The sequence below is a fragment of the Dermacentor silvarum genome, chromosome 2 (genome assembly GCF_013339745.2).
Source record: "Dermacentor silvarum isolate Dsil-2018 chromosome 2, BIME_Dsil_1.4, whole genome shotgun sequence".
Classification (NCBI taxonomy): domain Eukaryota; kingdom Metazoa; phylum Arthropoda; class Arachnida; order Ixodida; family Ixodidae; genus Dermacentor; species Dermacentor silvarum.
This window is the reverse complement of record NC_051155.1, coordinates 138,032,793-138,047,296: the sequence shown is the minus strand read 5'-3', so window position 1 is coordinate 138,047,296 and position 14,504 is coordinate 138,032,793.

The following is a 14,504-nucleotide window of genomic DNA, read 5'->3' as shown; positions in this document are numbered from 1 at the left end:
GCATGCCGTGCTTTTTTTTTTTTTTTTTTTTTTGCAATTCGCGTAAGGTAATTATAACTAGCTGCATTTGAACCAAACATTCTGCATCTGTATTACTATATAAACGATTCATGCGAAAACCTACGCGCGTCCCAACGAACGACAGTGTCTTCCGTGCTCACGAGCACCCCCCCCCCCCCCCCCCTTTTCAATGTAAATGCCGCTTCATGCTATCTCGGCGGGCAAATCGTGGCCACAGCCCAAACTAGCGATTTCAGCATGGATTAGAAAGTAATAAAGCAAAAGGGCTTTCATTCATGAGTTTATTCTGATGCATTCACTTCTGTCTACTACTGCCACGAAATAAAGCATAAATGCACAGGTTGTTCACCCACTTTTCTGTAAACTCAAGTTCGCACTCCACAAATCGCAAGTACTGGCCGGTACTCAGAAGAGCTTTGCACGCTTTCTGGCAACTTTAACTTGCACACTCGTGTCTTTGTGTTGCTGTAGAAACCTTGCATAGAAATGCATGCGTGTTACTAAATAAAACTTCACAAACGTGCAGATAACTCTTCAGAATGAATACATCCAACCCCTACAAGGTTGCTGCCTTTTGTAAAGTCTTCAACAATGGACCAAAACAAGTCTCCAAACACTACGTTGGACTTTGTTCTTTCAGTTAAAGCGCTATCAATCCGTGTAAGCAGTGATGTCAGAGCTTTTGACGGCAGCTGGAGGGCACCCGGAACGAAGGAACGCATCTCGGTCAAAATGGTTGCAGGTGGTACATCATCTGTGGCAAGGAGAGTGACCTTACAGTCATGGCAGCTCGAAAAATTCGCTGCTTTCTTTACTACATATCCTGCAAGGTAGTATAGCATCTGTTGCAGTGGATCGGCCATAATTGTGCTGGTTTGAGTCCCCTTCTGGCAGCTTCTCTAACACAATTTTGTGGATGAGCTGTCCGAGCTTGTCCTCTCGTTCCTTCTTTTGCTGAAGAACCTCTTCGAGCTTAGGCTCTCCTCCACATTGACAAGAACGGGATCTGCATCTCCAGTGCAATTTCCTTTCGTCGCGATATTTAAGGGAGTGTCGAGGCTCAAAAGCCTGAATATTTGGCCGAAGTGTCCTATCGTAGGGTGATCTTCATCACCGCCAAGCGATCTTAAGACTCCAAAAAAGCGCTGGGAAGAGAAAAACAAACATATGTAAGCGTAAATTGCAAAACAAGGCAGCCACAAACTACATCCAAATTAACCATAAAAATACCTACTTCCAATGGGTCCTGGTTAAGTTTTGCAGTCAGCACGTATCTCACGTCTTTGTCAAGCAGGAGGGTGATTATATCCAGCACCGACATCAATGTCACTCGGAGGGAGTCTGTCGTCAACTGAGATGCAAAGAGCTTTGTGTTTCTCTCAATGCTGTTCTTTTCGGTCATGTTCAGCATGATGAGGAAGTTTTTTGTCACCTGCAGTATGGTAAAAAAATGCCCCCATGAATATATTTGGCTCACAGTATAACACAACAAACCCCAATAAGCAAAAAAAAAAAAAAAAAAAAAAAAAAAAACGCCCATTACCTCAATTTTCTGGGAGTTCTTACACCCTGCCAGCAGCAGGGTGTTAGGCGTTGACAACATCGAACAGTTCATTCACCTCTTGTGAGGTCTTTGTCGGCGCGGGGTATGGCCCTGTTCCACGCTAAGCGTAGTTTCTCGTCGCTAGGAGCGGAGAAGAAATGCCAGACCGACGAGCTTGTGTCGTTCCGGTACCCGCTCGTACAGCCGGGCACACAACACGTCGGCATGACTTAGTCGTCTTAGACGCACACACAACAAATAATCAAATTGGCAGATCGGTGTATTCGGACAAACACATCAGCTACGGAGCGCCAGCAAAGCTCCGAAAACGTGGCACCAGACAAAAGAATGCGGGAGGTTAACCGGCACAAGCATAACTCCAACAACTCCAACTGCAACTCCAACAACAACTCCAACTGCAGCGTCAGTGGGAGCAGAATCGGTGGCGGTTCCGCGCAACGCGGCGCAGTTTGTAAACTGAACCTAGTTCTAGTAACGTTGTGCGCAGACGGGTAGAATCGTTAGTGCGATTTTCAATCTGTCGCGTCGGGAAGTAGGTATGTACATGGTAATACAATCTACTCCCGTTAATTTGTTACTGCGGGGCCGCAAAGTTTGCTCGAATTATCTGAAAGGTTGAATTAGCAAACAGCTGCAAAAATGAACTAATTCAAACATATTTATTGCTCGGATATGGTGGCTCCGTAGCTCGGAGTATGTAGTTTATAATGTCTTTCTGCTTCCTGATATTGAAGTGCGACTAAACCGATATGCAGCAACGAGCACCGACATGCTCAAACGCTACCTCAACGTTGAATTGAAATGTAACGTAAAGCTCAGAAAGCTTTTAAAATGAAAGTAAGACAGCTTCACGCCTGTAGGGGAAGCAGCCATCTGCTGAATGTCTTGTGTTTTCGTGAATTAACCGAAGCGGAGTGCTTTCACGTTCGAGCCGAACTCATTTTTCTTCCATAGCCCAATGCATTTTTTCTCACCGGTACATTCCAGTGTGTTCGAATTGAGCGAGAAGCCGAAATAACCAAGGTCGAATTATCAAGAATCGACTGTAGACTCGTGAGTGCTTGAAATTTGGGACCTTCAAATAGTTCTGTTGTGGGGCATGGCCTCTGAAATTTGGTGGTGCTTCTCGTGATCTCGAAGGCCGCGGATGTGACTGGTTAGTTTGCGAAGTGCAAAATAGACAGTGCTACCGGCTCCAACCCCATACGACGCCTGATACCTGAATCGCCGCAAGATGGGAATGGGCTTAAATAGGACAACACATATTGCGCTTGTGAAGCAAAGTGTTGTGTCGTATACACTGAAAACAGTACCCTTCGACACTGTGCGATCGCCACGTACGTTGGGTCGTTCGCTGCCGCAGTTATCATCATGTCCACAGATTGACGCCTGACCGAGGCGTTGCGCGGAGGCTGCGCCTCGTGTTCGGCTAAGCGTCCAAATTAATTATTTCCTAAAACCTCAACTATATAGTATTATAGCCGTGAGTTAAGTCCAAGTGTAACTCGGGGCTAACTTCACTTTGGGCCCAAACTTCCAAGAAGGGCAAACACGAGTTCTCGTGTTGTGCGGGTGGTGACCTTGAGCTATTTTCAGCAAACAAATGGTTGTCGATTATAGTCGAACGCGTGTTTTTAAAGATTAACTACCCAACTTTGGAAAGAAAAAGAAGATATTTAGCGTCGACATAAATGCGCGTTATGAGCAGTTACGAGAGTGAGGGAGCTAGGAACAGTGTTGTACACGTTCCTCTAAAACAGGAACGAAAGCTCGTTCCTCGTTCCTTCCCAAGCTTGGAACGAGTTGCCGTTACAAGTTACTTTAATGCGAAGGGAACGCGTTCCAGTTACACTTCTAACATTGGGACGTGTCGTTACATTAACGTTACACTTGATTTTCTTAAATTAAATAAGGTGTCGGATAATCCTGCGGCGAAATAAAGTGAGCAATTTAAAACTCACATCGAACTACGTATATTATACGAATTTGAACATCGCCGGCGGCAGATTATCTGGAGATAAAAAGAATACAAAGAAGCGCTCCTAAACGAATTTTTTTCAAGCAGCCCCGGACATACTCCAGACATGTATAACTGCAACTTTGGTGCTCGTCAAATAGAAGTGCAACACATATGGCACTTCGGTCTTCAAATGCGCAGTCAGGATACTGCGCTTCAGATCTGCAAATAGAAAGTTATTCACATGCACCAATATCCTCCTGACACCCGAACGCAACAACGGGACATAATAGCTCTTCAAGGTGGTTTTTATTGTCTAGTGTAATGTCATGAACTTGAAAACCAATTTTTAAGATTTGAATACCACGGATAGACGCCAAAAGCTCCGTTTCCATGTACGTGAAAAAAATTACTATCTCCATCACCTCCTCATGTTAGACGGGGTAAAAACTGCATTTCATTGTTTAAACGCTGAGATGAAGATGGAACTAAGTACGTGTAGTACATTGCCATGTCGCTGCCGCGTCCGTTATTTTTACGCAATCTCGGCGACTTTGAAACACGCCTCGAAGTCTTTCGGCCGTTTGGGACGATACAGAGGTCTAGACCAATTTATTGTCAAATTTCTCAAAAGCGGATGACAAGAACATGAGTAACCACTTCTTTACAGTTACACATGCGCCATATTTCATATTTTGCATAATCACTTCCGAGTGAATTTCGAAAAAAAAGTTGAAGGTAATGTGCAATGTATTGTACAAGGGCTCTTATGAGGCTGTAATTAAATTTCTTGCCCAAGAAACCGCATCGAAAGGACCAATACATAGGCGCTTAATGAATGCTGATTCAATATTGCAGTGGAAAAGAAATGTCCAGAATAGATATTCGCAATTTAGTAAAGACCCTTGTTTGAACTCGGCAATAGTTACATCTCGATGTTAGTGTCCGACAGGCCGGCATGGAGGAAAGAAACTACCGGAGGGAGCGTCACGGGACAATCTTGTAACCTAGTCATTAAAAAAAAATATAATGGAAACTCACGAAAGAAAATGCACCGAGGTCACGTGACAGGCAAGTGTTAGTTCTTTGCGCCTCACGCGGTCGCCCATCCGCCCTGCATGATGTGCTGCGTACGTGCGTGCGTCTGTTCAGTGCCGTGGAACGTTTACAGAAGAAACGCCGTTCCCTCTGCCGTTCCTTCGCAAACCTAACGAGTTACCGTTACAGTTCCACCAACCCTGGGAGAACGCTTGATTCGGGACGCTGTGCGGACGTGCTTCGCATGGGCTCCGGCCTTGCGACCGTTTTTCGGCGGAACGTGCTCTACTTTGGACTTGCTTTTGGTGCACTCATCTTCAGGAAGTTGCCCTGCACCTGCGGACACCAAAGGTCGGCAAGTTTACCCCCTTTTTAGGCGTCTTACCACGGTTTTTCCACTCAACCCCGCGGCTCCAAGATAGGCCGAGCCGACGCTATCTCTAGGCCTAGCCGACGCCGGCGACGCCGGGCTTCGGGGCCGTGCTTGGGGGTTGTGGGCCTTTGTGAGGCTGAAGATGTTGGAGTACTCGGTTGAGGGAGAGTCTATAACGCCCGAAGAGTTCGAGGCGGGAGAATGGACCTCGGTTTTGAAGGCACAAGACCGATTCAAGAAGTCTCTATACGGCGACAACGCCGAGAGTACGCCTCGCGAGACGCAGGCGGGCAGCGACGGACGCAAGGCGCTCGGAGCGGAGCAAGTCAAGCGGGGGAGAGCGCCGGTGCGGCAGAAACGACGACCGTTTCTGAAGATGCCGGCCAAGGATTTCAAGGTTGTGTGCAGACCCAAGAATTGGGACTTGAGTGTGGTGACACCGAGGGAACTCGGATCTGCAATGAGAGCGGCAGCGAAGCTGACGAGTGCGACTGCAGCGGAAGAGGACCTGGTTCGGGTCAACGAGACGAACAACACGATGACGGTGAGCACGCCGTGTATACATCGCAGTGGGGCATATGCGAGTGTAAAAACGCTTAAGCTGGGCGGTCGCGACCTTCCGGTTTCGGCGTACGTGGCGGCGATGGAGAACTCCGTGCGGGGAGTCATATACAATGCTTACGACGGATGCCCGGTGGAAGAAATTCGGGCAGGATTCCTGAAGAAGAATGAAGGCATGGAAATTCTGGATGCAAGACCTTTGGGCAAGTCGAAGGCGATTCAGATCACGTTTGGGGGGAAACGTGTTCCCTGGCAAGTCACTTACTGGAACTGTCTGTACGCTGTGATTCCGTATAGAGAATTAGTTGAGACCTGCTACAACTGCAGACGAGTGGGACATCGAGCGGACGTTTGCTATCGTCCGCAGACTAATCTATGTCGCCGTTGCGGGAAGGACCATCCTGCACCGCCTGAAGGAGAGTCGCTGACGTGCACACCGGACTGCATTGTGTGCCATGGGGCGCACAACACGGGGAGTCGGAACTGCAAGTTTCGTCTAGCCCGCAAGCAGCCACCGGGTCGGCAGCAGAGCAGTGAAGACAAGAGCCAAGATGGCAAGGAGGAGCAGCGCTCGAGGCCCACGGAGCGGTCATCGAGCGGTGCGAGAGACGGAAACAAGAGCAGGGACCGGTCGGGTTCCTTCCCGCCACTGCCAGGAGCCGGGGCTGGCAAAGCAGGAGGACAAGGTTCCAGTCATGAAAGGAGTGCAAACAGTGCAAACGACACGACAAAAAAGGTGAGCTGGCCAAACACGGGCGCCCCGAATGAGACTGCTCGAGAGAGGGAGCTGAAAAGGCAGGTGCAGCAGCAGGGCGATACTATTAAAAAGATGGAAGCCAGAATGGCAGACATGGAACGCGCGCTTAAAGGCGGCAAAGGACAAGGGGTACTGGCACCGGTGATGCAGGCCCCACAAAAAGTGGCGCAGGCCGCGGGTTCTCGCGTGCAGGAGAGCTCAGCTATGGAAGTGGAGAATCGAGGGCCGGTCAAGAGGCCGCCGCCGGCGGATGAGGGAACTAATGCAAAGAGGGTGGCAGAGACGTCGACGGCGGACACGCCACAGCCGGCGTTTAAAGTGACTAGTCTTAAGGCGGATGTGAGTGCTCTTGTCGATAGAGTAGGGAAACTGGAGGACAGACAGGATAGGTTGGAGGCTCGGGTCGGGAAGATCGAAGCCAGACTAGACAAAATTGAGGAGCGTTTCGACGCCTTCACCAACGAATCTCGGACTTTCCAAACCCAGGTTATGGACATGTTTCGGCAGCTCCATACTTTATTGGAGGCACGACTTCCTGCCGTAGTCGGCCAAGCGCCGATGTTAGTCAACTTAGTGCCTCATCATGGCCCCTCGCCAACAAATTGAGGTTTGGCAGTGGAACTGCAGGGGCTTCCGTCGCAAGCGGGGGAACCTGCAGTTGCACATACAAAATCTGGATAGTAAACCGGACATTATAGCTTTACAAGAGGCTAGTGGCTCGGTGAAATTACCGGGATTTAAGGCATATACACCGCCAGGGATGGATCCAGGGGGTGTATCGAGCGTATTCACAGCCGTGCTAGTCCATCGCAACACCACGGCAATTCAGCATACCATAGATTGCAGCAGGGAGGACTACGTCCTGCTAGAGATTGTGCCCAAACGAAAGGATGATAAGAGTCTCTTTATACTTAATGTTTATAGTTCTCCAAAAGATAAGGGGTTCGGCTTGCCACAGCTCCTAATGAAGACCCAACGGCTAGCGGCTAGAGCTCAGCTTATAGTGGTGGGGGATTTCAATGCGCCGCATCCGGAGTGGGGTTACATCCGAGCCAGCCCAAAGGGCAATCGGCTTTGGCAGGTGGCCCAGGACCTGCGGTGGACGCTCTTGAACAACCCGCAAGATCATACGAGGATAGGCAATAGCGTGAGCATTGATACCTCTCCAGACCTCACATTTCTGAAGGGTATCCGGGCTGCAAAGTGGGTAAACACGGGACAGGCACTGGGGAGTGATCACTATATCCTGTCCACGGTGTTTAGTGCTGCGAAGCATAAAGACAAGGTAAATGGGCCTAGAGTGACGGATTGGGACAGATTTCGGAAAACCAGGGCAGACACCGCGATTGCGGAAATCGAGAACCTGGAAGCATGGGTTGAGGCGCTCAAGCAGGATGTAAAGGGTACCACGGAAGAGGTTCCGATGGAGGAGGAGGGCTATACGGCGGACTCTAGATTGTTACACATGTGGGAAGCGCACGCGAGTCTCTTGAGGAGGTGGAGGAAACAAAAACATAATGGAGTCCTCCGTAGGAGGATGGCCAAGCTAGAACGAGAAATCGAAACTTACACGTTGGACTTGCAGTGCAAGCAGTGGGGACAGATTTGTGATCGGATGAATGGTCAATTCGGATGCAAAAAGACATGGCAGTTGTTGAGGCACCTTTTAGATCCGGCGGTAACTAAGTCGGCGCAAAGGGGACAAATAGCTAGATTAGTGCATCAATATCAAGGCACGATTGCAGAATTTATGCAGGAACTCCGGGATCGTTACATAAACGGTGGGGCAGGCGGTTGCTTGCCGCACTACTCGGGAGAGGAAAATTCGGTACTAGATGAGGACTTTACGGTGGCGGAGGTGGAGTTTGCCCTGGGGCAGCTCCGTACTACGTCGGCCGCGGGTCCGGACGGGGTTACTAATAAAATGCTAAGAAACCTGGATTTCAAGTCGGTGGGAGCGCTCACCGACTTGATGAACAAGTATTGGGTGGCCGGGGAGATCCCGGCACAGTGGAAGCATGCTAGGATTATATTTATTCCTAAGCCAGGGAAGAAGCTCTGTATTGAGAATATGCGCCCCATCTCGCTCACATCCTGCGTGGGCAAACTGATGGAGCACGTGGTCCTCAACAGGCTTCAGGGGTATGCTGAGGACAAGGAGTTTCTGCCTGCAACGATGCTTGGCTTCAGGGCCAATTTGTCTACGCAGGACGTCATGATACAGCTGAAAACGGACGTGATTGATCCTGGGTACGGTACGGGCACCAAGGCTATCTTGGGGCTCGACCTAAATAAAGCTTTTGACAATGTTGCCCATGAGGCAATATTGAGGAACCTATCAGACATAGGACCAGGGGGTAGAACCTTCCGCTACATCAGATCATTTTTGGAGGGCAGGACTGCAGAGATTGTGGTCGGAGAAGCGAAATCGGATTCCTTCACGTTGGGGGCCAGAGGGACACCGCAGGGGTCGGTTCTTTCGCCGTTCCTGTTTAACCTCGCCTTAATTAAGATACCGCCGAAGCTGGAAGAGATATCGGGACTAAAACACACATTCTATGCGGACGATATTACTCTATGGGTTACCAGGGGCAGTGACGGACAACTGGAGGATACACTGCAACGAGCAGTGGATATTGTGGAAAAGCTAGCGGGGGAGGCGGGACTCACGTGCTCTCAGCCCAAGTCCGAGCTTTTTGTGGTTAGGGACAAACCACGAGGACTACATGCGAGGCACTGTGTTCCGCCACCCCCGCTAGAGGTGAAGGTGGGGGGTATGCCGGTCGCTGAGGCCCAAACGATTAGGATTCTAGGTCTGTATCTGCAGACTAACAGGAAGAATAGGGAGGCTTTGGCAAGGCTTAAAAATACGGTCAACGCCACCGTGAGACTAATCAGGAGAATCGCCAATCGCAAAAGAGGGGTGAAGGAAAAGGAATTGTGTAGGCTAGTACAGGCGTTTGTGCTCAGTAGGATAGTTTATGCGACGCCTTATATGAAGTTGGACGCGACGGAAAAAGGCAAGGTGGATGCTATGATTAGGCAGGCGTATAAGGCGGCCCTTGGGCTGTCTAACAATGCGCCTACCGAAAGGCTGCTGAGATTAGGGGTGCATAACACCCTGGAAGAACTACGGGAGGCACACTTGGTGATGCAGCTCGCTAGGCTTTCGAAAACTAAATCGGGCAGGGACATATTGGAGAGGATCGGTATTGGGGTTAAGGCTCCTGTCGGGGACATGAAAACTCAGGTGCGGCGGGAACTCCACAAGACCTTATACATAAAGCCTTTGCCCAAGAATATGCATCCGATACATCATGAGGAACGCAGGAAGGCAAGAGCTAGAGCTTTACATGCTAAGTACGGGAAGTACAACGGGGCAGTCTATGTAGACGTTGCGGAGTACAAGGACAAGGACGCATTTGTGATTGCGGTGGTGGACGGACGGGGACGCTCGATCGCCTCTGGATCGGTCAAAACCCGCTCCTCAGAAACTGCAGAGGAAGCGGCAATAGCGCTAGCTATAGCTAATACTGAATCTGACCTGATTCTCAGCGATTCAAAAACAGCCATCCGAAATTTGGCAAGGGGCAGAATATCTGTCACGGCGGCACAATTGCTGAATAGGGCCACGAGACGAGAGACTAGGGAGGTGGAAATTGTCTGGGTGCCAGCACACTCTGGGAATCCTGGGAACGAGGCGGCTCACATAAATGCTCGAGGTTTCGTCAGCCGAGCAGGTGGGCTGGTCGTTCCAGGGAGGTCCACGAGAGATGGGCTGGTGTCCTTTCACGACATTACAAACCACTATAAGCTGGAGCGGAGGATTTACCCACCCCCAGACAAGAAGATGACTAAGGCGCAGGAATGCATATGGAGAAGGTTGCAGACTAGGTCTTTTCCCAATCCATACGTGTTGAGCAAAATATACCCGGAGGAGATTAAGCCGGAATGCAGATGGTGCCAGGAACTGGCAACCTATGACCACATCATATGGGAATGTAGCATATTGTCGCCACCGGTGGATATTATGCCTGATCCTTCTCTCGAGCAGTGGGAGGCCGTGTTGGCCAGCTCAGACCCGGTCGTACAGACCAGCGTCGTGGAGTGGGCCACCCAGGTCGCCGTCAACCATGGGTTGATGGCCATCTAACACGGAATCGTCCGCACATGCTTTTTGACAAAATAAAGTTTTCTCCATCCATCCATCCACCAACCCTCAACGCAACGGTGGCGTTCCTGCGTTCCTACCAAAAAGGAACTAGTTCCACGAACGCCGTTCCGTAGAACACTTTTGATGTCGTGTTTCTTACCAAAGATTTCGCGTCCGGTAATGCGCACTTTTTTAACAGCGAAAGGCGACTATAATCAGGCTCGTACGTGCGCGTAGTCTCACTGGACTGCGCATGCAGTCATGGCGGTAAACCGAGAGCATCGACTCCGTTTTAAAACATATATCCCTGATTATTCGTACTCCAGAGCACCTCAGCACAAAGAGATAACAATCGACTGCAGTTTTGTGGAAGCACAAGACACCAAGGCACTTTCGGGGCAAGATTTTAATGACTTCTAATTGTTTTTTTTTCTATCCGAATGACCAGTTCGATCAACAACCGATAAGCTAACAGTAGCGTATAAATAAGCGGTCAGACGGGTATTATCAGTCTCCCGCATGTTCAGAAGATCCGATGGTTGCGAGATTGAGGCAGAGAACATCAGAGATACCTTTTTAATGGCACTGGAAACAATGTTATCGACGGATATTTAATCGTACATAAACGGTTGGGTCGTACATAAAAATAAAGTAGAAAGTTACCTATCAAGAAAGGGGTCAGGCAAGGAGACACAATCTCTCCAATGCTATTCACGGCATGCTTAGAAGTATTCAAGCTCTTAGATTGGGAAGGCTTAGGAGTGAGAGTCAATGGTGAATATATCAGCAACCTTCGGTTTGCAGATGACATTGTCCTATTCAGCAACAATGGTGATGAATTACAACAAATGATTGAGGACCTTAAGTGAGAGAGTGGAAGAGTGCGGTTGAAGATTAATATGCCGAAGACAAATATAATGTTCAATAGCCTGGCAAGGGAACAAGAATTCAGGATTGCCAGTCAGCATCTAGAATCTCTAAAGGAGTACGTTTATCTAGTTCAATTACTCACAGGGAACTCCGATCACGAGAAGGACATTTACAGAAGAATGAAATTGGGAGTGCATACGGCAGGCATTGCCAAATCCTGACTTGGAGCTAACCACTGTCGTTGAAAAGAAAAGTGTACAATCATTGCATTCTACCCGTGCTAACATATGGGGCAGAAACTTGGAGGTTAACAAAGAGCGATGGAACGAAAAATGTTAGGCCTAACGTTAAGAGACAGGAAGAGAGCGGTGTGGATCAAATAGCAAAGGGGGATAGCCGATATTCTAGTTCACATTAAGAGGGGAAAATGGTGCTGGGCAGGCCATGTAATGCGCAGGATGGATAACCGGTGGACCATTAGAGTTACAGAATGGATACCAAGAGAAGGGACGCATAGTCGAGGACGGCAGAAGTGATGAAGTTAGGAAATTTGCAAAGCAAGTTGGAATCAGCTAGCGCAAGACAGGGGTAATTGGAGATCGCAGGGAGAGGCCTTCGTCCTGCAGTGGACATTAATATAGGCTGATGATGAAACGGTTGGGGAAGTCCCCTGATGCGAAATCGGGGTATCGCTTCATCGGTGGACGCCCACGGCTTGGAGCATGCATCCCACTCGCCGCCACCGGGCTAAAATAAGGCTCTATATGTAACAACGTTATTTCGCGCTTTCGATCGAAAGCATTGCGTCGCTAGCAAATAATTATTCACCCAGGAAGCGAATACAGCGGTTTTGTGCATATACGCAGCACATACGGGGTCTTTTATTTTTGCTGCATGCACCAAATGTTTGGAAATTGCCTGTGACAGATAGCACAATTATAATCCTTGATCTAAACTACTCGATGAGGCGGCCATTACTTCCACGAGAAATCAAAACCCATAATTGAATAATTACCATAATTACGCTAATTAACTTTTCAGTGAATTATTTTACGGCACATCTTTTCAATCTACGAATTATAGCCGCTGAGTTCGCAAGGCGTATCCACTTGGAACGAATTCTCAGGACTGAACCAGTTTCGAGACATTAATTTTCAAAGTGTCCGACAAAATGCATGGGCGTTCCAGTTAACTTTGTGCTTCACTGCCTAAAACAGCGTTTTCCTCATAAAGTTAACTAAAACACCCATGCATCACCCCCCCCCCCCCCCCCCCCCCCCCCACACACACACTAACACACACACACACACTTTTTTTTTTTTTTTTTTTTTTTTTTACTGCGAGTCCGAGTTGAAGCGCTGCTGCGCATGTTTGCTATTAACTATGATTTCGAGTGAATCCGGCTTTTCGTCATTTCGTTTACTGGGTGATTTCTATGTATTTATGACCTCTGCATGCAAGTGGCGATGTTTAAATCCCTAATAAATATAAATTATTAGACGAGTGTTTCTTTTCTTCTTTTTTTCTTTTTTTCTTTTCATGAGTCGTTAGCATTGCCTACTGGAAGAGAAGCAATACAGAGACACATATCATTCCCGTGCATTTCACCCGCCGTTGATAAAAGACTCTGCCGAAGGGGTCACTGAAGTCTACAGGTTATTTCAGGGTAAAAAGAGCACGTAAAGCAATTTGAAGCATGAAGTAACATATTGGTTATCTAGGCATAGGCTATCCATCCATTAGACATAATTGTTAGTTGGCTACCTTCTTCTCCTTGAAAGTATAATAAACTTTGTCCTGTGCATATATTTAAATATATTGTGTCTTTACATGGTGTTCACAGTTGAGATTTAAAAAAATGAAGGTAAAAAAATACGGATGAGGTAGCCACCGCTGGTAATTATAATGCACCTGTCATCCCTTAATGTCAGGATTTTGCAAGAACAAATCGAAAGTATGAATTAATATCTGTGTACGTCTGCCCCAACCATGATGTAGTAAGCTTTTAGTCACGATAAAATTTTAAGTGAAAATGTAGGGGCAACTCAAAAGAAATCTCAATGAGGTGGGTAACAGAACTCTGGTAACGCCACTTGAGGGGGGAGACTTCGGCATCGCCGGGGGAGAGGGGCTTTGCCTCCCCCCTGCCCCGGAAAACTTTGGAAGGGGCTCTGGCCCCCAGTAGTAGGCGCCTATGCGGCGCACTCTGTCCCCATCGTAGACAGCTTTCGAGATAGCGCCCGCGCGGCCGCGCCATAAGCCGCCGCCGCCGCCGGAGTACGGTTGATCACGGTTGATAATGGCTCGCATTGAGAGGAGGCAGCGTCATCGACCACGTCTACGTTCGAGGTCTGCGAAACGTGACACTATTCAATTACTACAGCATACAGGGTGTTTTTTTAGCTGCAACAAATTTTTAAAATTAGAGAACTGTAAATATTGGTCACGTTATATGTTTACCATTCGAGTGTACGGATTGGCGGCCTCGAGATACAGAGCAATTTCCGCACTTACGTGCGTAATTAGCGAAGTTACGCTAATGAACTTTCTAATTATCAACAATAGGTGGCTACATCAAATGAGTACTTGAGGGCCCGTCCTCGACGCTACCTAGCCCAACGATCAAATTTTGAATAGCGGAGTTCATGTGGGAGCTACGCGACCAATTAGTTCCCCTTGGCAGGCTCCTTGAAACCGAAACTGGCTGCAAAAAGAGCGTCTGTATCGTCGATGTCGCCGCCCCTCTGTCTTTCCTCACGTCTCCGAGGTAGGCGCCGGTCCGGCCCGCGAGCAGCTTGCGTTATCTTCTCGCTATCTGCGGCATTCGCCGTCGACGCTACAGACTGATATGACGCCGTGCCTGTAGTATCTAAAAGCCCAAGGAGCGGGGTTGGCGCTACAGCGCAACGTGGCGCCCGACAGATTGACGAAGTAAAATTTGGCGGCCCGCCGGCATTGAAGCGTAAGCCTACGCCTCAGGCAGCAAGGAGATAACGCAAGCTGCTCGTTGGGCGGGACCGGCGGGGACGTCGGAGACGTGACGAAAGGCAGGGGGGCGGCGACATCGACGACACAGACGCTCTTTTAGCGGCCAGTTTCACTTTCAAGGAGCCTGCCAAGGGGAACTAATTGGTCGCGTAGCTCCCACATGAACTCCGCTATTCAAAATTTGATCGTTGGGCTAGGCAGTGTCGAGGACGGGCGCCAAAG